Below are 25632 nucleotides of genomic sequence, written 5' to 3'. Positions count from 1 at the left end.
AGCTCACAGCAACCTCAATCTCCGGGCTCAAGCAATCCTGCTGCCTCAGCCTCCCGAGTAGTTGGGACTACAGGCATGCACCACCACGCCCGGCTGTGTTTTTCTATATATATTAGTTGGCCAATTAATTTCTTTCTATTTTTAGTAGAGACGGGGTCTCGCTCTTGCTCAGGCTGGTTTCGAACTCCTGACCTGGAGCAATCCGCCCGCCTCGGCCTCCCAGAGAGCTAGGATTACAGGCGTGAGCCACCGCGCCCGGCCCCCCCTGTGTTCTTATTCATATACCTCTCATGTTGTTCCAGCGTATTGTGGGGGTACCAATGTTAAGGTCGGGTGCCTTGCCCTCTCCAAGCCTCCCCCCTCGGGTCAGAGCTTCAAGTGCGCCCATCCCCCAGTCGGTGCGCACCCACCCCATGCCTAATGGATGTGTATGCCCCTCCCCTCCCCCCACCCGCCCGCCCGACACCCACCCGATGAAGGTGATTCCTCTCTGTCCACTTAGGCGTCCATCCGTTCGTACCAATTTGCTGGTGAGCGCGCTCACGTGGTGCTCGTGTGTCCATTCTTGGGATACTTGGCTTACTGGAACGGGTTCCAGCTCTGGCCAGGAGAACACGAGAGGCGCCCTCTCACCGCTGCTCCTCACAGCCGAATGGCACTCCGTGGTGTCCACGCGCCACATTTTATTGATGCACTCCTGGATGGATGGGCACTCGGGTCGCTTCCACGTCTTTGGGATTGTGAATTGTGCCCTAACTGTAACCCTAACCCTTACCCAGCCCGTCTCCTCTGCCCCTGCCTGACGCACTCCTCCCCGGCCAGGCCCGTCACTGTCCTGGGCCCCCGCCTGACCGGCTCCTCCCCGCCCGGCCGGTCACCGTCCTCTGCCCCTGCCTGACACGCTCCTTCCCGCCCGGCCTCTCACCGTCCTCGGCCCCTGCCTGACCGGCTCCTCCGTCGCCTGGGCCTTCCAAGGGCTTGGTGTGGATGCTGCTTCCAGGAAGCCCTCCAGAAACCCGGCAGCAGGGTGGCCGCAGCAGTCTCCAGCAGCCGTCCCTAAGTCGCGTGAGTGCGGGGGACGTGCCCCCGCTGTGCCGCGGGGGCCCAGCCTGGTGTCTTCCCTGAGGCCCTGCGGCTGCCGGCTGGGCTGCCGCTCCCCGCAAGGGGAGAGCCGCGGAGGTGGGGACCGCCTCCTGATGGGGACGTACACGCAGCTCTCCACGTCGGATTCCGGGGCTCTCTGTCCTGCCCGAAGGCCCAGCTGGCCTGCGGGTCCTTAGAGTGGCAAAAACCTCCGAAAACTGAGACTGAGGGTCCGGTGGGTGTCTGCACTTTTGTGCTGGGCACCCCAGGGAGGCCCGGGGGCTGGCTGGACAACGTGGTCTGCTGGGCGGGGGGGGGGTTGGAGGAGCAACTGATGCCCTTTGCACTTTGGGTAGCAAGAGTCTGAGGTGTCTCTGAGCCCTGTGCCCTGTGGGGGCGGGGCGGGGGGGAGGAGGAGGAGGAGGAGGAGGAGGTGGGAAGGGCCGGGGCCTGCAGTCCTGTTCCCGGGGTGGCACGGCAAGTGGCTTCTTCCACAGGCTGCTTGGCCTGGGCTCCCTGCACCTGGGCCTTTGGAGGACCGGCCCTGTGCTTGCCAACACTTCCTGCAGGGACCCAGAGCTGGGAGGTGGCATCTCTCAGCCCTGGGTCGGGCAGAGCCCCAGCGGGCCATGCCCACAACCTCTCTCAGCACCGGTCCCCCAGAAGGCTCCTTTGGGACCAGGATTCTCTTGCGGTGACTCTTTAAGGTCTGGCCCCTGGATGGAGGGGCACCAGGAGTAGAGGAGCAGGAAGGGGAAGGGGGTGGCCATGCGAGGGGACACTTTGAGGCCAAGTCCCAGCTTCAGCCTGATCCTCCTGGGAACCCCGCTCTGAGACAAGGAGCCGGGCTTCGCATTCCCACAGCAGCCAGTCGTGGGCTGAGGACACCTGGGGCGTTGGGAACTCCCTGGCTTCTCCTTGGTTTAACATCTAGAGCTGCTTGTGAATCGCGCCGCCACACACACCCGAGTGCAGGTGTCTTCCGCACAGACTGCGGGCCTCGCTCTTCTGAATGCCGCTAGCTCGCCACCCACCCACGGGTGAACCTGGTCAGGGTGCTTTCTCTCAGGGGCAGACTCTTTTCCGGGCGGGCTACCGGTGTCTCTGTTTGCTCGTTTCTTTCTTCCATTTCGGGAAAGTCTTCCTTGCTGGGTGTGGAAATCTCCTATGCCTTCCCTCGCCTATTCTGTCAGCTTTAAAATTCTCCTTCAGTTGCCACCCTCACAGATGGATTAGGAAACTCTTTCCGGTGCACTCATTAGTGAAATGACCTCCAGGAAGCTGGAATCCAATATCTAATGGCCGATTTTTAGCGAGTCCACACGCCAGGGTGGTCGGGGTCCAAAGCAGCCCCGGCCAGGCCCAGGCCCCTTGGACTGGGCCACAGGAGGACACGGAGGAGGGTCCCGGCCCCCACGAAGCGGTGCCGGCAGTTCTCCACGGGCTTGGGCGTTTTCCAGAGGTAGGAGATGGAGGGGACTGATTTCTTCAGCGCCCCCCAAACCACGCCACCCCACCCCACCCATGGGACACATCCCCAGAGAGAGACGCCCCATACACTGGCTGTGCCCCAGCCCTGGCCCGGGGGAATAGGCGGCAGCCCACCCACAGGGCGAGGGGGGGGCGCAGCTGAAAGGGGTTGTGGGGGAGGGCGGCCCCTGGCTGGGGTCAAAGGGCGAGCGTCCCGCGCGTGCGCAGTCAGCGGCAGCGACGCGCTGGGGGTGGGCAGCGGGTAGGTGAAGGAGGCCGGGCGAGGAGACGAGGGGGGCTGGGAGGGCTCCACCTTGGCGAGTCCAGCCGTGGAGGCGCATCTTGTGTGAGTGTGAGTGAGTGTGAGTGTGTGTGTGTGTGTGTATAGAGAGACAGCCCCCCACCCCGCCCCGCCCCGCCCCGCCCCGCCCATCACCCCCCTCCCTGGGAGCCCGCGGGACCCGGCCGGCCCGGCCCCGCCCGGCGCGGGGCCTGGGGCGGGAGGCGGCGGCGGGGAAGCCCAGAGAGGCTCGGCTTCTCGAGCGGGGCAGGGGCGCCCTCCGCCGCCGTCTAGGGCCACACCACCCTGAACGCCCCCGATCTCGTCTGGTCTCGGAAGCTAAGCAGGGTCGGGCCTGGTTAGTACTTGGATGGGAGACCGCCTGGGAATACCGGGTGCCACAGGCTGCTCCTTTTTTTTTTTTTTTTTTTTTTCTTGCCTCTTGTTCTGTCCCCTTTCTGGGAGCGCGGCGGCGGCCCGGGGTGGGGGTCACCCCCACCCTCAGCGCCCGCGCGGTGCCTGGCGCCCCAGCCCGCACCGTGGGGCCTCCTCTTGTCCCAAGCCGCGACACCGCCGCCACGCGGCAGCATGCGTGGCATCTGGACTGTCAGGTCTCAGACCAAAGGTCTGCTCTGTGGGAACCGACACGCTGGAGGAAACCTTGAGAGTCTGAGAGGGGAGGGAGTTCCAGAAGAAGGCCAGGATGTCATTTTGAGGGAGTATGTGACCAGAACTCATCCCGTTGCTTTTGGGGTTCTATGGGCTACACGCAGGAATCTTTGGTGGTGGCACCTGATGTTGGGGGATCCGGAGTCACACCCAGACCTGCTCCACAGGCCTCCTTTTACTTTTCTCTTCGGATTCATTATTTTTAAAAAGTGTCTCTTACCTCTAGGATTGCATTTTCTTTTCTCTCTCTTTTCAAGCAGATGATGGGAGTACAAGTATTCAGGTGACATGTGTTGCCCGTGCCGCCCTCCCCCCTGTGTTCTTTTTTTTTTTTTTTTGAGACAGAGTCTCGTTTTGCTGCCCAGGCTAGAGTGAGTGCCATGGCGTCAGCCTAGCTCACAGCAACCTCAATCTCCGGGCTCAAGCAATCCTGCTGCCTCAGCCTCCCGAGTAGTTGGGACTACAGGCATGCACCACCACGCCCGGCTGTGTTTTTCTATATATATTAGTTGGCCAATTAATTTCTTTCTATTTTTAGTAGAGACGGGGTCTCGCTCTTGCTCAGGCTGGTTTCGAACTCCTGACCTGGAGCAATCCGCCCGCCTCGGCCTCCCAGAGAGCTAGGATTACAGGCGTGAGCCACCGCGCCCGGCCCCCCCTGTGTTCTTATTCATATACCTCTCATGTTGTTCCAGCGTATTGTGGGGGTACCAATGTTAAGGTCGGGTGCCTTGCCCTCTCCAAGCCTCCCCCCTCGGGTCAGAGCTTCAAGTGCGCCCATCCCCCAGTCGGTGCGCACCCACCCCATGCCTAATGGATGTGTATGCCCCTCCCCTCCCCCCACCCGCCCGCCCGACACCCACCCGATGAAGGTGATTCCTCTCTGTCCACTTAGGCGTCCATCCGTTCGTACCAATTTGCTGGTGAGCGCGCTCACGTGGTGCTCGTGTGTCCATTCTTGGGATACTTGGCTTACTGGAACGGGTTCCAGCTCTGGCCAGGAGAACACGAGAGGCGCCCTCTCACCGCTGCTCCTCACAGCCGAATGGCACTCCGTGGTGTCCACGCGCCACATTTTATTGATGCACTCCTGGATGGATGGGCACTCGGGTCGCTTCCACGTCTTTGGGATTGTGAATTGTGCCCTAACTGTAACCCTAACCCTTACCCAGCCCGTCTCCTCTGCCCCTGCCTGACGCACTCCTCCCCGGCCAGGCCCGTCACTGTCCTGGGCCCCCGCCTGACCGGCTCCTCCCCGCCCGGCCGGTCACCGTCCTCTGCCCCTGCCTGACACGCTCCTTCCCGCCCGGCCTCTCACCGTCCTCGGCCCCTGCCTGACCGGCTCCTCCGTCGCCTGGGCCTTCCAAGGGCTTGGTGTGGATGCTGCTTCCAGGAAGCCCTCCAGAAACCCGGCAGCAGGGTGGCCGCAGCAGTCTCCAGCAGCCGTCCCTAAGTCGCGTGAGTGCGGGGGACGTGCCCCCGCTGTGCCGCGGGGGCCCAGCCTGGTGTCTTCCCTGAGGCCCTGCGGCTGCCGGCTGGGCTGCCGCTCCCCGCAAGGGGAGAGCCGCGGAGGTGGGGACCGCCTCCTGATGGGGACGTACACGCAGCTCTCCACGTCGGATTCCGGGGCTCTCTGTCCTGCCCGAAGGCCCAGCTGGCCTGCGGGTCCTTAGAGTGGCAAAAACCTCCGAAAACTGAGACTGAGGGTCCGGTGGGTGTCTGCACTTTTGTGCTGGGCACCCCAGGGAGGCCCGGGGGCTGGCTGGACAACGTGGTCTGCTGGGCGGGGGGGGGGTTGGAGGAGCAACTGATGCCCTTTGCACTTTGGGTAGCAAGAGTCTGAGGTGTCTCTGAGCCCTGTGCCCTGTGGGGGCGGGGCGGGGGGGAGGAGGAGGAGGAGGAGGAGGAGGTGGGAAGGGCCGGGGCCTGCAGTCCTGTTCCCGGGGTGGCACGGCAAGTGGCTTCTTCCACAGGCTGCTTGGCCTGGGCTCCCTGCACCTGGGCCTTTGGAGGACCGGCCCTGTGCTTGCCAACACTTCCTGCAGGGACCCAGAGCTGGGAGGTGGCATCTCTCAGCCCTGGGTCGGGCAGAGCCCCAGCGGGCCATGCCCACAACCTCTCTCAGCACCGGTCCCCCAGAAGGCTCCTTTGGGACCAGGATTCTCTTGCGGTGACTCTTTAAGGTCTGGCCCCTGGATGGAGGGGCACCAGGAGTAGAGGAGCAGGAAGGGGAAGGGGGTGGCCATGCGAGGGGACACTTTGAGGCCAAGTCCCAGCTTCAGCCTGATCCTCCTGGGAACCCCGCTCTGAGACAAGGAGCCGGGCTTCGCATTCCCACAGCAGCCAGTCGTGGGCTGAGGACACCTGGGGCGTTGGGAACTCCCTGGCTTCTCCTTGGTTTAACATCTAGAGCTGCTTGTGAATCGCGCCGCCACACACACCCGAGTGCAGGTGTCTTCCGCACAGACTGCGGGCCTCGCTCTTCTGAATGCCGCTAGCTCGCCACCCACCCACGGGTGAACCTGGTCAGGGTGCTTTCTCTCAGGGGCAGACTCTTTTCCGGGCGGGCTACCGGTGTCTCTGTTTGCTCGTTTCTTTCTTCCATTTCGGGAAAGTCTTCCTTGCTGGGTGTGGAAATCTCCTATGCCTTCCCTCGCCTATTCTGTCAGCTTTAAAATTCTCCTTCAGTTGCCACCCTCACAGATGGATTAGGAAACTCTTTCCGGTGCACTCATTAGTGAAATGACCTCCAGGAAGCTGGAATCCAATATCTAATGGCCGATTTTTAGCGAGTCCACACGCCAGGGTGGTCGGGGTCCAAAGCAGCCCCGGCCAGGCCCAGGCCCCTTGGACTGGGCCACAGGAGGACACGGAGGAGGGTCCCGGCCCCCACGAAGCGGTGCCGGCAGTTCTCCACGGGCTTGGGCGTTTTCCAGAGGTAGGAGATGGAGGGGACTGATTTCTTCAGCGCCCCCCAAACCACGCCACCCCACCCCACCCATGGGACACATCCCCAGAGAGAGACGCCCCATACACTGGCTGTGCCCCAGCCCTGGCCCGGGGGAATAGGCGGCAGCCCACCCACAGGGCGAGGGGGGGGCGCAGCTGAAAGGGGTTGTGGGGGAGGGCGGCCCCTGGCTGGGGTCAAAGGGCGAGCGTCCCGCGCGTGCGCAGTCAGCGGCAGCGACGCGCTGGGGGTGGGCAGCGGGTAGGTGAAGGAGGCCGGGCGAGGAGACGAGGGGGGCTGGGAGGGCTCCACCTTGGCGAGTCCAGCCGTGGAGGCGCATCTTGTGTGAGTGTGAGTGAGTGTGAGTGTGTGTGTGTGTGTGTATAGAGAGACAGCCCCCCACCCCGCCCCGCCCCGCCCCGCCCCGCCCATCACCCCCCTCCCTGGGAGCCCGCGGGACCCGGCCGGCCCGGCCCCGCCCGGCGCGGGGCCTGGGGCGGGAGGCGGCGGCGGGGAAGCCCAGAGAGGCTCGGCTTCTCGAGCGGGGCAGGGGCGCCCTCCGCCGCCGTCTAGGGCCACACCACCCTGAACGCCCCCGATCTCGTCTGGTCTCGGAAGCTAAGCAGGGTCGGGCCTGGTTAGTACTTGGATGGGAGACCGCCTGGGAATACCGGGTGCCACAGGCTGCTCCTTTTTTTTTTTTTTTTTTTTTTCTTGCCTCTTGTTCTGTCCCCTTTCTGGGAGCGCGGCGGCGGCCCGGGGTGGGGGTCACCCCCACCCTCAGCGCCCGCGCGGTGCCTGGCGCCCCAGCCCGCACCGTGGGGCCTCCTCTTGTCCCAAGCCGCGACACCGCCGCCACGCGGCAGCATGCGTGGCATCTGGACTGTCAGGTCTCAGACCAAAGGTCTGCTCTGTGGGAACCGACACGCTGGAGGAAACCTTGAGAGTCTGAGAGGGGAGGGAGTTCCAGAAGAAGGCCAGGATGTCATTTTGAGGGAGTATGTGACCAGAACTCATCCCGTTGCTTTTGGGGTTCTATGGGCTACACGCAGGAATCTTTGGTGGTGGCACCTGATGTTGGGGGATCCGGAGTCACACCCAGACCTGCTCCACAGGCCTCCTTTTACTTTTCTCTTCGGATTCATTATTTTTAAAAAGTGTCTCTTACCTCTAGGATTGCATTTTCTTTTCTCTCTCTTTTCAAGCAGATGATGGGAGTACAAGTATTCAGGTGACATGTGTTGCCCGTGCCGCCCTCCCCCCTGTGTTCTTTTTTTTTTTTTTTTTTTGAGACAGAGTCTCGTTTTGCTGCCCAGGCTAGAGTGAGTGCCATGGCGTCAGCCTAGCTCACAGCAACCTCAATCTCCGGGCTCAAGCAATCCTGCTGCCTCAGCCTCCCGAGTAGTTGGGACTACAGGCATGCACCACCACGCCCGGCTGTGTTTTTCTATATATATTAGTTGGCCAATTAATTTCTTTCTATTTTTAGTAGAGACGGGGTCTCGCTCTTGCTCAGGCTGGTTTCGAACTCCTGACCTGGAGCAATCCGCCCGCCTCGGCCTCCCAGAGAGCTAGGATTACAGGCGTGAGCCACCGCGCCCGGCCCCCCCTGTGTTCTTATTCATATACCTCTCATGTTGTTCCAGCGTATTGTGGGGGTACCAATGTTAAGGTCGGGTGCCTTGCCCTCTCCAAGCCTCCCCCCTCGGGTCAGAGCTTCAAGTGCGCCCATCCCCCAGTCGGTGCGCACCCACCCCATGCCTAATGGATGTGTATGCCCCTCCCCTCCCCCCACCCGCCCGCCCGACACCCACCCGATGAAGGTGATTCCTCTCTGTCCACTTAGGCGTCCATCCGTTCGTACCAATTTGCTGGTGAGCGCGCTCACGTGGTGCTCGTGTGTCCATTCTTGGGATACTTGGCTTACTGGAACGGGTTCCAGCTCTGGCCAGGAGAACACGAGAGGCGCCCTCTCACCGCTGCTCCTCACAGCCGAATGGCACTCCGTGGTGTCCACGCGCCACATTTTATTGATGCACTCCTGGATGGATGGGCACTCGGGTCGCTTCCACGTCTTTGGGATTGTGAATTGTGCCCTAACTGTAACCCTAACCCTTACCCAGCCCGTCTCCTCTGCCCCTGCCTGACGCACTCCTCCCCGGCCAGGCCCGTCACTGTCCTGGGCCCCCGCCTGACCGGCTCCTCCCCGCCCGGCCGGTCACCGTCCTCTGCCCCTGCCTGACACGCTCCTTCCCGCCCGGCCTCTCACCGTCCTCGGCCCCTGCCTGACCGGCTCCTCCGTCGCCTGGGCCTTCCAAGGGCTTGGTGTGGATGCTGCTTCCAGGAAGCCCTCCAGAAACCCGGCAGCAGGGTGGCCGCAGCAGTCTCCAGCAGCCGTCCCTAAGTCGCGTGAGTGCGGGGGACGTGCCCCCGCTGTGCCGCGGGGGCCCAGCCTGGTGTCTTCCCTGAGGCCCTGCGGCTGCCGGCTGGGCTGCCGCTCCCCGCAAGGGGAGAGCCGCGGAGGTGGGGACCGCCTCCTGATGGGGACGTACACGCAGCTCTCCACGTCGGATTCCGGGGCTCTCTGTCCTGCCCGAAGGCCCAGCTGGCCTGCGGGTCCTTAGAGTGGCAAAAACCTCCGAAAACTGAGACTGAGGGTCCGGTGGGTGTCTGCACTTTTGTGCTGGGCACCCCAGGGAGGCCCGGGGGCTGGCTGGACAACGTGGTCTGCTGGGCGGGGGGGGGGGGTTGGAGGAGCAACTGATGCCCTTTGCACTTTGGGTAGCAAGAGTCTGAGGTGTCTCTGAGCCCTGTGCCCTGTGGGGGCGGGGCGGGGGGGAGGAGGAGGAGGAGGAGGAGGAGGTGGGAAGGGCCGGGGCCTGCAGTCCTGTTCCCGGGGTGGCACGGCAAGTGGCTTCTTCCACAGGCTGCTTGGCCTGGGCTCCCTGCACCTGGGCCTTTGGAGGACCGGCCCTGTGCTTGCCAACACTTCCTGCAGGGACCCAGAGCTGGGAGGTGGCATCTCTCAGCCCTGGGTCGGGCAGAGCCCCAGCGGGCCATGCCCACAACCTCTCTCAGCACCGGTCCCCCAGAAGGCTCCTTTGGGACCAGGATTCTCTTGCGGTGACTCTTTAAGGTCTGGCCCCTGGATGGAGGGGCACCAGGAGTAGAGGAGCAGGAAGGGGAAGGGGGTGGCCATGCGAGGGGACACTTTGAGGCCAAGTCCCAGCTTCAGCCTGATCCTCCTGGGAACCCCGCTCTGAGACAAGGAGCCGGGCTTCGCATTCCCACAGCAGCCAGTCGTGGGCTGAGGACACCTGGGGCGTTGGGAACTCCCTGGCTTCTCCTTGGTTTAACATCTAGAGCTGCTTGTGAATCGCGCCGCCACACACACCCGAGTGCAGGTGTCTTCCGCACAGACTGCGGGCCTCGCTCTTCTGAATGCCGCTAGCTCGCCACCCACCCACGGGTGAACCTGGTCAGGGTGCTTTCTCTCAGGGGCAGACTCTTTTCCGGGCGGGCTACCGGTGTCTCTGTTTGCTCGTTTCTTTCTTCCATTTCGGGAAAGTCTTCCTTGCTGGGTGTGGAAATCTCCTATGCCTTCCCTCGCCTATTCTGTCAGCTTTAAAATTCTCCTTCAGTTGCCACCCTCACAGATGGATTAGGAAACTCTTTCCGGTGCACTCATTAGTGAAATGACCTCCAGGAAGCTGGAATCCAATATCTAATGGCCGATTTTTAGCGAGTCCACACGCCAGGGTGGTCGGGGTCCAAAGCAGCCCCGGCCAGGCCCAGGCCCCTTGGACTGGGCCACAGGAGGACACGGAGGAGGGTCCCGGCCCCCACGAAGCGGTGCCGGCAGTTCTCCACGGGCTTGGGCGTTTTCCAGAGGTAGGAGATGGAGGGGACTGATTTCTTCAGCGCCCCCCAAACCACGCCACCCCACCCCACCCATGGGACACATCCCCAGAGAGAGACGCCCCATACACTGGCTGTGCCCCAGCCCTGGCCCGGGGGAATAGGCGGCAGCCCACCCACAGGGCGAGGGGGGGGCGCAGCTGAAAGGGGTTGTGGGGGAGGGCGGCCCCTGGCTGGGGTCAAAGGGCGAGCGTCCCGCGCGTGCGCAGTCAGCGGCAGCGACGCGCTGGGGGTGGGCAGCGGGTAGGTGAAGGAGGCCGGGCGAGGAGACGAGGGGGGCTGGGAGGGCTCCACCTTGGCGAGTCCAGCCGTGGAGGCGCATCTTGTGTGAGTGTGAGTGAGTGTGAGTGTGTGTGTGTGTGTGTATAGAGAGACAGCCCCCCACCCCGCCCCGCCCCGCCCCGCCCCGCCCCGCCCATCACCCCCGTCCCTGGGAGCCCCCCGGACCCGGCCGGCCCGGCCCCGCCCGGCGCGGGGCCTGGGGCGGGAGGCGGCGGCGGGGAAGCCCAGAGAGGCTCGGCTTCTCGAGCGGGGCAGGGGCGCCCTCCGCCGCCGTCTAGGGCCACACCACCCTGAACGCCCCCGATCTCGTCTGGTCTCGGAAGCTAAGCAGGGTCGGGCCTGGTTAGTACTTGGATGGGAGACTGCCTGGGAATACCGGGTGCCACAGGCTGCTGCTTTTTTTTTTTTTTTTTTTTTTGCCTCTTGTTCTGTCCCCTTTCTGGGAGCGCGGCGGCGGCCCGGGGTGGGGGTCACCCCCACCCTCAGCGCCCGCGCGGTGCCTGGCGCCCCAGCCCGCACCGTGGGGCCTCCTCTTGTCCCAAGCCGCGACACCGCCGCCACGCGGCAGCATGCGTGGCTTCTGGACTGTCAGGTCTCAGACCAAAGGTCTGCTCTGTGGGAACCGACACGCTGGAGGAAACCTTGAGAGTCTGAGAGGGGAGGGAGTTCCAGAAGAAGGCCAGGATGTCATTTTGAGGGAGTATGTGACCAGAACTCGTCCCGTTGCTTTTGGGGTTCTATGGGCTACACGCAGGAATCTTTGGTGGTGGCACCTGATGTTGGGGGATCCGGAGTCACACCCAGACCTGCTCCACAGGCCTCCTTTTACTTTTCTCTTCGGATTCATTATTTTTAAAAAGTGTCTCTTACCTCTAGGATTGCATTTTCTTTTCTCTCTCTTTTCAAGCAGATGATGGGAGTACAAGTATTCAGGTGACATGTGTTGCCCGTGCCGCCCTCCCCCCTGTGTTCTTTTTTTTTTTTTTTTTTGAGACAGAGTCTCGTTTTGCTGCCCAGGCTAGAGTGAGTGCCATGGCGTCAGCCTAGCTCACAGCAACCTCAATCTCCGGGCTCAAGCAATCCTGCTGCCTCAGCCTCCCGAGTAGTTGGGACTACAGGCATGCACCACCACGCCCGGCTGTGTTTTTCTATATATATTAGTTGGCCAATTAATTTCTTTCTATTTTTAGTAGAGACGGGGTCTCGCTCTTGCTCAGGCTGGTTTCGAACTCCTGACCTGGAGCAATCCGCCCGCCTCGGCCTCCCAGAGAGCTAGGATTACAGGCGTGAGCCACCGCGCCCGGCCCCCCCTGTGTTCTTATTCATATACCTCTCATGTTGTTCCAGCGTATTGTGGGGGTACCAATGTTAAGGTCGGGTGCCTTGCCCTCTCCAAGCCTCCCCCCTCGGGTCAGAGCTTCAAGTGCGCCCATCCCCCAGTCGGTGCGCACCCACCCCATGCCTAATGGATGTGTATGCCCCTCCCCTCCCCCCACCCGCCCGCCCGACACCCACCCGATGAAGGTGATTCCTCTCTGTCCACTTAGGCGTCCATCCGTTCGTACCAATTTGCTGGTGAGCGCGCTCACGTGGTGCTCGTGTGTCCATTCTTGGGATACTTGGCTTACTGGAACGGGTTCCAGCTCTGGCCAGGAGAACACGAGAGGCGCCCTCTCACCGCTGCTCCTCACAGCCGAATGGCACTCCGTGGTGTCCACGCGCCACATTTTATTGATGCACTCCTGGATGGATGGGCACTCGGGTCGCTTCCACGTCTTTGGGATTGTGAATTGTGCCCTAACTGTAACCCTAACCCTTACCCAGCCCGTCTCCTCTGCCCCTGCCTGACGCACTCCTCCCCGGCCAGGCCCGTCACTGTCCTGGGCCCCCGCCTGACCGGCTCCTCCCCGCCCGGCCGGTCACCGTCCTCTGCCCCTGCCTGACACGCTCCTTCCCGCCCGGCCTCTCACCGTCCTCGGCCCCTGCCTGACCGGCTCCTCCGTCGCCTGGGCCTTCCAAGGGCTTGGTGTGGATGCTGCTTCCAGGAAGCCCTCCAGAAACCCGGCAGCAGGGTGGCCGCAGCAGTCTCCAGCAGCCGTCCCTAAGTCGCGTGAGTGCGGGGGACGTGCCCCCGCTGTGCCGCGGGGGCCCAGCCTGGTGTCTTCCCTGAGGCCCTGCGGCTGCCGGCTGGGCTGCCGCTCCCCGCAAGGGGAGAGCCGCGGAGGTGGGGACCGCCTCCTGATGGGGACGTACACGCAGCTCTCCACGTCGGATTCCGGGGCTCTCTGTCCTGCCCGAAGGCCCAGCTGGCCTGCGGGTCCTTAGAGTGGCAAAAACCTCCGAAAACTGAGACTGAGGGTCCGGTGGGTGTCTGCACTTTTGTGCTGGGCACCCCAGGGAGGCCCGGGGGCTGGCTGGACAACGTGGTCTGCTGGGCGGGGGGGGGGGTTGGAGGAGCAACTGATGCCCTTTGCACTTTGGGTAGCAAGAGTCTGAGGTGTCTCTGAGCCCTGTGCCCTGTGGGGGCGGGGCGGGGGGGAGGAGGAGGAGGAGGAGGAGGAGGTGGGAAGGGCCGGGGCCTGCAGTCCTGTTCCCGGGGTGGCACGGCAAGTGGCTTCTTCCACAGGCTGCTTGGCCTGGGCTCCCTGCACCTGGGCCTTTGGAGGACCGGCCCTGTGCTTGCCAACACTTCCTGCAGGGACCCAGAGCTGGGAGGTGGCATCTCTCAGCCCTGGGTCGGGCAGAGCCCCAGCGGGCCATGCCCACAACCTCTCTCAGCACCGGTCCCCCAGAAGGCTCCTTTGGGACCAGGATTCTCTTGCGGTGACTCTTTAAGGTCTGGCCCCTGGATGGAGGGGCACCAGGAGTAGAGGAGCAGGAAGGGGAAGGGGGTGGCCATGCGAGGGGACACTTTGAGGGCAAGTCCCAGCTTCAGCCTGATCCTCCTGGGAACCCCGCTCTGAGACAAGGAGCCGGGCTTCGCATTCCCACAGCAGCCAGTCGTGGGCTGAGGACACCTGGGGCGTTGGGAACTCCCTGGCTTCTCCTTGGTTTAACATCTAGAGCTGCTTGTGAATCGCGCCGCCACACACACCCGAGTGCAGGTGTCTTCCGCACAGACTGCGGGCCTCGCTCTTCTGAATGCCGCTAGCTCGCCACCCACCCACGGGTGAACCTGGTCAGGGTGCTTTCTCTCAGGGGCAGACTCTTTTCCGGGCGGGCTACCGGTGTCTCTGTTTGCTCGTTTCTTTCTTCCATTTCGGGAAAGTCTTCCTTGCTGGGTGTGGAAATCTCCTATGCCTTCCCTCGCCTATTCTGTCAGCTTTCAAATTCTCCTTCAGTTGCCACCCTCACAGATGGATTAGGAAACTCTTTCCGGTGCACTCATTAGTGAAATGACCTCCAGGAAGCTGGAATCCAATATCTAATGGCCGATTTTTAGCGAGTCCACACGCCAGGGTGGTCGGGGTCCAAAGCAGCCCCGGCCAGGCCCAGGCCCCTTGGACTGGGCCACAGGAGGACACGGAGGAGGGTCCCGGCCCCCACGAAGCGGTGCCGGCAGTTCTCCACGGGCTTGGGCGTTTTCCAGAGGTAGGAGATGGAGGGGACTGATTTCTTCAGCGCCCCCCAAACCACGCCACCCCACCCCACCCATGGGACACATCCCCAGAGAGAGACGCCCCATACACTGGCTGTGCCCCAGCCCTGGCCCGGGGGAATAGGCGGCAGCCCACCCACAGGGCGAGGGGGGGGCGCAGCTGAAAGGGGTTGTGGGGGAGGGCGGCCCCTGGCTGGGGTCAAAGGGCGAGCGTCCCGCGCGTGCGCAGTCAGCGGCAGCGACGCGCTGGGGGTGGGCAGCGGGTAGGTGAAGGAGGCCGGGCGAGGAGACGAGGGGGGCTGGGAGGGCTCCACCTTGGCGAGTCCAGCCGTGGAGGCGCATCTTGTGTGAGTGTGAGTGAGTGTGAGTGTGTGTGTGTGTGTGTATAGAGAGACAGCCCCCCACCCCGCCCCGCCCCGCCCCGCCCCGCCCCGCCCATCACCCCCGTCCCTGGGAGCCCCCCGGACCCGGCCGGCCCGGCCCCGCCCGGCGCGGGGCCTGGGGCGGGAGGCGGCGGCGGGGAAGCCCAGAGAGGCTCGGCTTCTCGAGCGGGGCAGGGGCGCCCTCCGCCGCCGTCTAGGGCCACACCACCCTGAACGCCCCCGATCTCGTCTGGTCTCGGAAGCTAAGCAGGGTCGGGCCTGGTTAGTACTTGGATGGGAGACTGCCTGGGAATACCGGGTGCCACAGGCTGCTGCTTTTTTTTTTTTTTTTTTTTTTGCCTCTTGTTCTGTCCCCTTTCTGGGAGCGCGGCGGCGGCCCGGGGTGGGGGTCACCCCCACCCTCAGCGCCCGCGCGGTGCCTGGCGCCCCAGCCCGCACCGTGGGGCCTCCTCTTGTCCCAAGCCGCGACACCGCCGCCACGCGGCAGCATGCGTGGCTTCTGGACTGTCAGGTCTCAGACCAAAGGTCTGCTCTGTGGGAACCGACACGCTGGAGGAAACCTTGAGAGTCTGAGAGGGGAGGGAGTTCCAGAAGAAGGCCAGGATGTCATTTTGAGGGAGTATGTGACCAGAACTCGTCCCGTTGCTTTTGGGGTTCTATGGGCTACACGCAGGAATCTTTGGTGGTGGCACCTGATGTTGGGGGATCCGGAGTCACACCCAGACCTGCTCCACAGGCCTCCTTTTACTTTTCTCTTCGGATTCATTATTTTTAAAAAGTGTCTCTTACCTCTAGGATTGCATTTTCTTTTCTCTCTCTTTTCAAGCAGATGATGGGAGTACAAGTATTCAGGTGACATGTGTTGCCCGTGCCGCCCTCCCCCCTGTGTTCTTTTTTTTTTTTTTTTTTGAGACAGAGTCTCGTTTTGCTGCCCAGGCTAGAGTGAGTGCCATGGCGTCAGCCTAGCTCACAGCAACCTCAATCTCCGGGCTCAAGCAATCCTGCTGCCTCAGCCTCCCGAGTAGTTGGGACTACAGGCATGCACCACCACGCCCGGCTGTGTTTTTCTATATATATTAGTTGGCCAATTAATTTCTTTCTATTTTTAGTAGAGACGGGGTCTCGCTCTTGCTCAGGCTGGTTTCGAACTCCTGACCTGGAGCAATCCGCCCGCCTCGGCCTCCCAGAGAGCTAGGATTACAGGCGTGAGCCACCGCGCCCGGCCCCCCCTGTGTTCTTATTCATATACCTCTCATGTTGTTCCAGCGTATTGTGGGGGTACCAATGTTAAGGTCGGGTGCCTTGCCCTCTCCAAGCCTCCCCCCTCGGGTCAGAGCTTCAAGTGCGCCCATCCCCCAGTCGGTGCGCACCCACCCCATGCCTAATGGATGTGTATGCCCCTCCCCTCCCCCCACCCGCCCGCCCGACACCCACCCGATGAAGGTGATTCCTCTCTGTCCACTTAGGCGTCCATCCGTTCGTACCAATTTGCTGGTGAGCGCGCTCACGTGGTGCTCGTGTGTCCATTCTTGGGATACTTGGCTTACTGGAACGGGTTCCAGCTCTGGCCAGGAGAACACGAGAGGCGCCCTCTCACCGCTGCTCCTCACAGCCGAATGGCACTCCGTGGTGTCCACGCGCCACATTTTATTGATGCACTCCTGGATGGATGGGCACTCGGGTCGCTTCCACGTCTTTGGGATTGTGAATTGTGCCCTAACTGTAACCCTAACCCTTACCCAGCCCGTCTCCTCTGCCCCTGCCTGACGCACTCCTCCCCGGCCAGGCCCGTCACTGTCCTGGGCCCCCGCCTGACCGGCTCCTCCCCGCCCGGCCGGTCACCGTCCTCTGCCCCTGCCTGACACGCTCCTTCCCGCCCGGCCTCTCACCGTCCTCGGCCCCTGCCTGACCGGCTCCTCCGTCGCCTGGGCCTTCCAAGGGCTTGGTGTGGATGCTGCTTCCAGGAAGCCCTCCAGAAACCCGGCAGCAGGGTGGCCGCAGCAGTCTCCAGCAGCCGTCCCTAAGTCGCGTGAGTGCGGGGGACGTGCCCCCGCTGTGCCGCGGGGGCCCAGCCTGGTGTCTTCCCTGAGGCCCTGCGGCTGCCGGCTGGGCTGCCGCTCCCCGCAAGGGGAGAGCCGCGGAGGTGGGGACCGCCTCCTGATGGGGACGTACACGCAGCTCTCCACGTCGGATTCCGGGGCTCTCTGTCCTGCCCGAAGGCCCAGCTGGCCTGCGGGTCCTTAGAGTGGCAAAAACCTCCGAAAACTGAGACTGAGGGTCCGGTGGGTGTCTGCACTTTTGTGCTGGGCACCCCAGGGAGGCCCGGGGGCTGGCTGGACAACGTGGTCTGCTGGGCGGGGGGGGGGGTTGGAGGAGCAACTGATGCCCTTTGCACTTTGGGTAGCAAGAGTCTGAGGTGTCTCTGAGCCCTGTGCCCTGTGGGGGCGGGGCGGGGGGGAGGAGGAGGAGGAGGAGGAGGAGGTGGGAAGGGCCGGGGCCTGCAGTCCTGTTCCCGGGGTGGCACGGCAAGTGGCTTCTTCCACAGGCTGCTTGGCCTGGGCTCCCTGCACCTGGGCCTTTGGAGGACCGGCCCTGTGCTTGCCAACACTTCCTGCAGGGACCCAGAGCTGGGAGGTGGCATCTCTCAGCCCTGGGTCGGGCAGAGCCCCAGCGGGCCATGCCCACAACCTCTCTCAGCACCGGTCCCCCAGAAGGCTCCTTTGGGACCAGGATTCTCTTGCGGTGACTCTTTAAGGTCTGGCCCCTGGATGGAGGGGCACCAGGAGTAGAGGAGCAGGAAGGGGAAGGGGGTGGCCATGCGAGGGGACACTTTGAGGCCAAGTCCCAGCTTCAGCCTGATCCTCCTGGGAACCCCGCTCTGAGACAAGGAGCCGGGCTTCGCATTCCCACAGCAGCCAGTCGTGGGCTGAGGACACCTGGGGCGTTGGGAACTCCCTGGCTTCTCCTTGGTTTAACATCTAGAGCTGCTTGTGAATCGCGCCGCCACACACACCCGAGTGCAGGTGTCTTCCGCACAGACTGCGGGCCTCGCTCTTCTGAATGCCGCTAGCTCGCCACCCACCCACGGGTGAACCTGGTCAGGGTGCTTTCTCTCAGGGGCAGACTCTTTTCCGGGCGGGCTACCGGTGTCTCTGTTTGCTCGTTTCTTTCTTCCATTTCGGGAAAGTCTTCCTTGCTGGGTGTGGAAATCTCCTATGCCTTCCCTCGCCTATTCTGTCAGCTTTAAAATTCTCCTTCAGTTGCCACCCTCACAGATGGATTAGGAAACTCTTTCCGGTGCACTCATTAGTGAAATGACCTCCAGGAAGCTGGAATCCAATATCTAATGGCCGATTTTTAGCGAGTCCACACGCCAGGGTGGTCGGGGTCCAAAGCAGCCCCGGCCAGGCCCAGGCCCCTTGGACTGGGCCACAGGAGGACACGGAGGAGGGTCCCGGCCCCCACGAAGCGGTGCCGGCAGTTCTCCACGGGCTTGGGCGTTTTCCAGAGGTAGGAGATGGAGGGGACTGATTTCTTCAGCGCCCCCCAAACCACGCCACCCCACCCCACCCATGGGACACATCCCCAGAGAGAGACGCCCCATACACTGGCTGTGCCCCAGCCCTGGCCCGGGGGAATAGGCGGCAGCCCACCCACAGGGCGAGGGGGGGGCGCAGCTGAAAGGGGTTGTGGGGGAGGGCGGCCCCTGGCTGGGGTCAAAGGGCGAGCGTCCCGCGCGTGCGCAGTCAGCGGCAGCGACGCGCTGGGGGTGGGCAGCGGGTAGGTGAAGGAGGCCGGGCGAGGAGACGAGGGGGGCTGGGAGGGCTCCACCTTGGCGAGTCCAGCCGTGGAGGCGCATCTTGTGTGAGTGTGAGTGAGTGTGAGTGTGTGTGTGTGTGTGTATAGAGAGACAGCCCCCCACCCCGCCCCGCCCCGCCCCGCCCCGCCCCGCCCATCACCCCCGTCCCTGGGAGCCCCCCGGACCCGGCCGGCCCGGCCCCGCCCGGCGCGGGGCCTGGGGCGGGAGGCGGCGGCGGGGAAGCCCAGAGAGGCTCGGCTTCTCGAGCGGGGCAGGGGCGCCCTCCGCCGCCGTCTAGGGCCACACCACCCTGAACGCCCCCGATCTCGTCTGGTCTCGGAAGCTAAGCAGGGTCGGGCCTGGTTAGTACTTGGATGGGAGACTGCCTGGGAATACCGGGTGCCACAGGCTGCTGCTTTTTTTTTTTTTTTTTTTTTTTGCCTCTTGTTCTGTCCCCTTTCTGGGAGCGCGGCGGCGGCCCGGGGTGGGGGTCACCCCCACCCTCAGCGCCCGCGCGGTGCCTGGCGCCCCAGCCCGCACCGTGGGGCCTCCTCTTGTCCCAAGCCGCGACACCGCCGCCACGCGGCAGCATGCGTGGCTTCTGGACTGTCAGGTCTCAGACCAAAGGTCTGCTCTGTGGGAACCGACACGCTGGAGGAAACCTTGAGAGTCTGAGAGGGGAGGGAGTTCCAGAAGAAGGCCAGGATGTCATTTTGAGGGAGTATGTGACCAGAACTCGTCCCGTTGCTTTTGGGGTTCTATGGGCTACACGCAGGAATCTTTGGTGGTGGCACCTGATGTTGGGGGATCCGGAGTCACACCCAGACCTGCTCCACAGGCCTCCTTTTACTTTTCTCTTCGGATTCATTATTTTTAAAAAGTGTCTCTTACCTCTAGGATTGCATTTTCTTTTCTCTCTCTTTTCAAGCAGATGATGGGAGTACAAGTATTCAGGTGACATGTGTTGCCCGTGCCGCCCTCCCCCCTGTGTTCTTTTTTTTTTTTTTTTTGAGACAGAGTCTCGTTTTGCTGCCCAGGCTAGAGTGAGTGCCATGGCGTCAGCCTAGCTCACAGCAACCTCAATCTCCGGGCTCAAGCAATCCTGCTGCCTCAGCCTCCCGAGTAGTTGGGACTACAGGCATGCACCACCACGCCCGGCTGTGTTTTTCTATATATATTAGTTGGCCAATTAATTTCTTTCTATTTTTAGTAGAGACGGGGTCTCGCTCTTGCTCAGGCTGGTTTCGAACTCCTGACCTGGAGCAATCCGCCCGCCTCGGCCTCCCAGAGAGCTAGGATTACAGGCGTGAGCCACCGCGCCCGGCCCCCCCTGTGTTCTTATTCATATACCTCTCATGTTGTTCCAGCGTATTGTGGGGGTACCAATGTTAAGGTCGGGTGCCTTGCCCTCTCCAAGCCTCCCCCCTCGGGTCAGAGCTTCAAGTGCGCCCATCCCCCAGTCGGTGCGCACCCACCCCATGCCTAATGGATGTGTATGCCCCTCCCCTCCCCCCACCCGCCCGCCCGACACCCACCCGATGAAGGTGATTCCTCTCTGTCCACTTAGGCGTCCATCCGTTCGTACCAATTTGCTGGTGAGCGCGCTCACGTGGTGCTCGTGTGTCCATTCTTGGGCTACCTGGCTTACTGGAACGGGTTCCAGCTCTGGCCAGGAGAACACGAGAGGCGCCCTCTCACCGCTGCTCCTCACAGCCGAATGGCACTCCGTGGTGTCCACGCGCCACATTTTATTGATGCACTCCTGGATGGATGGGCACTCGGGTCGCTTCCACGTCTTTGGGATTGTGAATTGTGCCCTAACTGTAACCCTAACCCTTACCCAGCCCGTCTCCTCTGCCCCTGCCTGACGCACTCCTCCCCGGCCAGGCCCGTCACTGTCCTGGGCCCCCGCCTGACCGGCTCCTCCCCGCCCGGCCGGTCACCGTCCTCTGCCCCTGCCTGACACGCTCCTTCCCGCCCGGCCTCTCACCGTCCTCGGCCCCTGCCTGACCGGCTCCTCCGTCGCCTGGGCCTTCCAAGGGCTTGGTGTGGATGCTGCTTCCAGGAAGCCCTCCAGAAACCCGGCAGCAGGGTGGCCGCAGCAGTCTCCAGCAGCCGTCCCTAAGTCGCGTGAGTGCGGGGGACGTGCCCCCGCTGTGCCGCGGGGGCCCAGCCTGGTGTCTTCCCTGAGGCCCTGCGGCTGCCGGCTGGGCTGCCGCTCCCCGCAAGGGGAGAGCCGCGGAGGTGGGGACCGCCTCCTGATGGGGACGTACACGCAGCTCTCCACGTCGGATTCCGGGGCTCTCTGTCCTGCCCGAAGGCCCAGCTGGCCTGCGGGTCCTTAGAGTGGCAAAAACCTCCGAAAACTGAGACTGAGGGTCCGGTGGGTGTCTGCACTTTTGTGCTGGGCACCCCAGGGAGGCCCGGGGGCTGGCTGGACAACGTGGTCTGCTGGGCGGGGGGGGGGTTGGAGGAGCAACTGATGCCCTTTGCACTTTGGGTAGCAAGAGTCTGAGGTGTCTCTGAGCCCTGTGCCCTGTGGGGGCGGGGCGGGGGGGAGGAGGAGGAGGAGGAGGAGGAGGTGGGAAGGGCCGGGGCCTGCAGTCCTGTTCCCGGGGTGGCACGGCAAGTGGCTTCTTCCACAGGCTGCTTGGCCTGGGCTCCCTGCACCTGGGCCTTTGGAGGACCGGCCCTGTGCTTGCCAACACTTCCTGCAGGGACCCAGAGCTGGGAGGTGGCATCTCTCAGCCCTGGGTCGGGCAGAGCCCCAGCGGGCCATGCCCACAACCTCTCTCAGCACCGGTCCCCCAGAAGGCTCCTTTGGGACCAGGATTCTCTTGCGGTGACTCTTTAAGGTCTGGCCCCTGGATGGAGGGGCACCAGGAGTAGAGGAGCAGGAAGGGGAAGGGGGTGGCCATGCGAGGGGACACTTTGAGGCCAAGTCCCAGCTTCAGCCTGATCCTCCTGGGAACCCCGCTCTGAGACAAGGAGCCGGGCTTCGCATTCCCACAGCAGCCAGTCGTGGGCTGAGGACACCTGGGGCGTTGGGAACTCCCTGGCTTCTCCTTGGTTTAACATCTAGAGCTGCTTGTGAATCGCGCCGCCACACACACCCGAGTGCAGGTGTCTTCCGCACAGACTGCGGGCCTCGCTCTTCTGAATGCCGCTAGCTCGCCACCCACCCACGGGTGAACCTGGTCAGGGTGCTTTCTCTCAGGGGCAGACTCTTTTCCGGGCGGGCTACCGGTGTCTCTGTTTGCTCGTTTCTTTCTTCCATTTCGGGAAAGTCTTCCTTGCTGGGTGTGGAAATCTCCTATGCCTTCCCTCGCCTATTCTGTCAGCTTTAAAATTCTCCTTCAGTTGCCACCCTCACAGATGGATTAGGAAACTCTTTCCGGTGCACTCATTAGTGAAATGACCTCCAGGAAGCTGGAATCCAATATCTAATGGCCGATTTTTAGCGAGTCCACACGCCAGGGTGGTCGGGGTCCAAAGCAGCCCCGGCCAGGCCCAGGCCCCTTGGACTGGGCCACAGGAGGACACGGAGGAGGGTCCCGGCCCCCACGAAGCGGTGCCGGCAGTTCTCCACGGGCTTGGGCGTTTTCCAGAGGTAGGAGATGGAGGGGACTGATTTCTTCAGCGCCCCCCAAACCACGCCACCCCACCCCACCCATGGGACACATCCCCAGAGAGAGACGCCCCATACACTGGCTGTGCCCCAGCCCTGGCCCGGGGGAATAGGCGGCAGCCCACCCACAGGGCGAGGGGGGGGCGCAGCTGAAAGGGGTTGTGGGGGAGGGCGGCCCCTGGCTGGGGTCAAAGGGCGAGCGTCCCGCGCGTGCGCAGTCAGCGGCAGCGACGCGCTGGGGGTGGGCAGCGGGTAGGTGAAGGAGGCCGGGCGAGGAGACGAGGGGGGCTGGGAGGGCTCCACCTTGGCGAGTCCAGCCGTGGAGGCGCATCTTGTGTGAGTGTGAGTGAGTGTGAGTGTGTGTGTGTGTGTGTATAGAGAGACAGCCCCCCACCCCGCCCCGCCCCGCCCCGCCCCGCCCCGCCCATCACCCCCGTCCCTGGGAGCCCCCCGGACCCGGCCGGCCCGGCCCCGCCCGGCGCGGGGCCTGGGGCGGGAGGCGGCGGCGGGGAAGCCCAGAGAGGCTCGGCTTCTCGAGCGGGGCAGGGGCGCCCTCCGCCGCCGTCTAGGGCCACACCACCCTGAACGCCCCCGATCTCGTCTGGTCTCGGAAGCTAAGCAGGGTCGGGCCTGGTTAGTACTTGGATGGGAGACCGCCTGGGAATACCGGGTGCCACAGGCTGCTGCTTTTTTTTTTTTTTTTTTTTTTTGCCTCTTGTTCTGTCCCCTTTCTGGGAGCGAGGCGGCGGCCCGGGGCGGGGGTCACCCCCACCCTCAGCGCCCGCCGCGGTGCCTGGCGCCCCAGCCCGCACCGTGGGGCCTCCTCTTGTCCCAAGCCGCGACACCGCCGCCACGCGGCAGCATGCGTGGCTTCTGGACTGTCAGGTCTCAGACCAAAGGTCTGCTCTGTGGGAACCGACACGCTGGAGGAAACCTTGAGAGTCTGAGAGGGGAGGGAGTTCCAGAAGAAGGCCAGGATGTCATTTTGAGGGAGTATGTGACCAGAACTCGTCCCGTTGCTTTTGGGGTTCTATGGGCTACACGCAGGAATCTTTGGTGGTGGCACCTGATGTTGGGGGATCCGGAGTCACACCCAGACCTGCTCCACAGGCCTCCTTTTACTTTTCTCTTCGGATTCATTATTTTTAAAAAGTGTCTCTTACCTCTAGGATTGCATTTTCTTTTCTCTCTCTTTTCAAGCAGATGATGGGAGTACAAGTATTCAGGTGACATGTGTTGCCCGTGCCGCCCTCCCCCCTGTGTTCTTTTTTTTTTTTTTTTTTTGAGACAGAGTCTCGTTTTGCTGCCCAGGCTAGAGTGAGTGCCATGGCGTCAGCCTAGCTCACAGCAACCTCAATCTCCGGGCTCAAGCAATCCTGCTGCCTCAGCCTCCCGAGTAGTTGGGACTACAGGCATGCACCACCACGCCCGGCTGTGTTTTTCTATATATATTAGTTGGCCAATTAATTTCTTTCTATTTTTAGTAGAGACGGGGTCTCGCTCTTGCTCAGGCTGGTTTCGAACTCCTGACCTGGAGCAATCCGCCCGCCTCGGCCTCCCAGAGAGCTAGGATTACAGGCGTGAGCCACCGCGCCCGGCCCCCCCTGTGTTCTTATTCATATACCTCTCATGTTGTTCCAGCGTATTGTGGGGGTACCAATGTTAAGGTCGGGTGCCTTGCCCTCTCCAAGCCTCCCCCCTCGGGTCAGAGCTTCAAGTGCGCCCATCCCCCAGTCGGTGCGCACCCACCCCATGCCTAATGGATGTGTATGCCCCTCCCCTCCCCCCACCCGCCCGACACCCACCCGATGAAGGTGATTCCTCTCTGTCCACTTAGGCGTCCATCCGTTCGTACCAATTTGCTGGTGAGCGCGCTCACGTGGTGCTCGTGTGTCCATTCTTGGGCTACCTGGCTTACTGGAACGGGTTCCAGCTCTGGCCAGGAGAACACGAGAGGCGCCCTCTCACCGCTGCTCCTCACAGCCGAATGGCACTCCGTGGTGTCCACGCGCCACATTTTATTGATGCACTCCTGGATGGATGGGCACTCGGGTCGCTTCCACGTCTTTGGGATTGTGAATTGTGCCCTAACTGTAACCCTAACCCTTACCCAGCCCGTCTCCTCTGCCCCTGCCTGACGCACTCCTCCCCGGCCAGGCCCGTCACTGTCCTGGGCCCCCGCCTGACCGGCTCCTCCCCGCCCGGCCGGTCACCGTCCTCTGCCCCTGCCTGACACGCTCCTTCCCGCCCGGCCTCTCACCGTCCTCGGCCCCTGCCTGACCGGCTCCTCCACCGCCTGGGCCTTCCAAGGGCTTGGTGTGGATGCTGCTTCCAGGAAGCCCTCCAGAAACCCGGCAGCAGGGTGGCCGCAGCAGTCTCCAGCAGCCGTCCCTAAGTCGCGTGAGTGCGGGGGACGTGCCCCCGCTGTGCCGCGGGGGCCCAGCCTGGTGTCTTCCCTGAGGCCCTGCGGCTGCCGGCTGGGCTGCCGCTCCCCGCAAGGGGAGAGCCGCGGAGGTGGGGACCGCCTCCTGATGGGGACGTACACGCAGCTCTCCACGTCGGATTCCGGGGCTCTCTGTCCTGCCCGAAGGCCCAGCTGGCCTGCGGGTCCTTAGAGTGGCAAAAACCTCCGAAAACTGAGACTGAGGGTCCGGTGGGTGTCTGCACTTTTGTGCTGGGCACCCCAGGGAGGCCCGGGGGCTGGCTGGACAACGTGGTCTGCTGGGCGGGGGGGGGGGGTTGGAGGAGCAACTGATGCCCTTTGCACTTTGGGTAGCAAGAGTCTGAGGTGTCTCTGAGCCCTGTGCCCTGTGGGGGCGGGGCGGGGGGGAGGAGGAGGAGGAGGAGGAGGAGGAGGTGGGAAGGGCCGGGGCCTGCAGTCCTGTTCCCGGGGTGGCACGGCAAGTGGCTTCTTCCACAGGCTGCTTGGCCTGGGCTCCCTGCACCTGGGCCTTTGGAGGACCGGCCCTGTGCTTGCCAACACTTCCTGCAGGGACCCAGAGCTGGGAGGTGGCATCTCTCAGCCCTGGGTCGGGCAGAGCCCCAGCGGGCCATGCCCACAACCTCTCTCAGCACCGGTCCCCCAGAAGGCTCCTTTGGGACCAGGATTCTCTTGCGGTGACTCTTTAAGGTCTGGCCCCTGGATGGAGGGGCACCAGGAGTAGAGGAGCAGGAAGGGGAAGGGGGTGGCCATGCGAGGGGACACTTTGAGGCCAAGTCCCAGCTTCAGCCTGATCCTCCTGGGAACCCCGCTCTGAGACAAGGAGCCGGGCTTCGCATTCCCACAGCAGCCAGTCGTGGGCTGAGGACACCTGGGGCGTTGGGAACTCCCTGGCTTCTCCTTGGTTTAACATCTAGAGCTGCTTGTGAATCGCGCCGCCACACACACCCGAGTGCAGGTGTCTTCCGCACAGACTGCGGGCCTCGCTCTTCTGAATGCCGCTAGCTCGCCACCCACCCACGGGTGAACCTGGTCAGGGTGCTTTCTCTCAGGGGCAGACTCTTTTCCGGGCGGGCTACCGGTGTCTCTGTTTGCTCGTTTCTTTCTTCCATTTCGGGAAAGTCTTCCTTGCTGG

The 25632-nt window shown here is 63.1% G+C and overlaps 3 non-coding genes and 3 pseudogenes across 3 annotated transcripts; all 6 read left to right on the top strand.

Moving 5' to 3' along the window:
• Nucleotides 1-3121: 3121 nt before the first annotated feature.
• Nucleotides 3122-3240, top strand: LOC142866254 (5S ribosomal RNA). Its single transcript, XR_012916295.1, has one exon. It is a non-coding gene; the product is annotated as a 5S ribosomal RNA (ribosomal RNA).
• Nucleotides 3241-7016: 3776 nt separating this feature from the next.
• On the top strand, nt 7017-7135 carry LOC142866253 (5S ribosomal RNA). Its single transcript, XR_012916294.1, has one exon. It is a non-coding gene; the product is annotated as a 5S ribosomal RNA (ribosomal RNA).
• Nucleotides 7136-10921: 3786 nt separating this feature from the next.
• Nucleotides 10922-11040, top strand: LOC142866309 (uncharacterized; annotated as a pseudogene).
• Nucleotides 11041-14821: 3781 nt separating this feature from the next.
• On the top strand, nt 14822-14940 carry LOC142866308 (uncharacterized; annotated as a pseudogene).
• Nucleotides 14941-18721: 3781 nt separating this feature from the next.
• LOC142866306 (uncharacterized) lies at nt 18722-18840 on the top strand (annotated as a pseudogene).
• Nucleotides 18841-22620: 3780 nt separating this feature from the next.
• Nucleotides 22621-22739, top strand: LOC142866252 (5S ribosomal RNA). Its single transcript, XR_012916293.1, has one exon. It is a non-coding gene; the product is annotated as a 5S ribosomal RNA (ribosomal RNA).
• The last annotated feature ends 2893 nt before the right edge of the window (nt 22740-25632 follow it).

This window comes from Microcebus murinus, unplaced genomic scaffold, assembly GCF_040939455.1.
Source record: "Microcebus murinus isolate Inina unplaced genomic scaffold, M.murinus_Inina_mat1.0 scaf002_hap2_Mmur4.0, whole genome shotgun sequence".
Lineage (NCBI taxonomy): Eukaryota > Metazoa > Chordata > Mammalia > Primates > Cheirogaleidae > Microcebus > Microcebus murinus.
The sequence above is the reverse complement of the archived record's forward strand: the minus strand, read 5'-3'. Positions and strand labels throughout refer to the sequence as shown.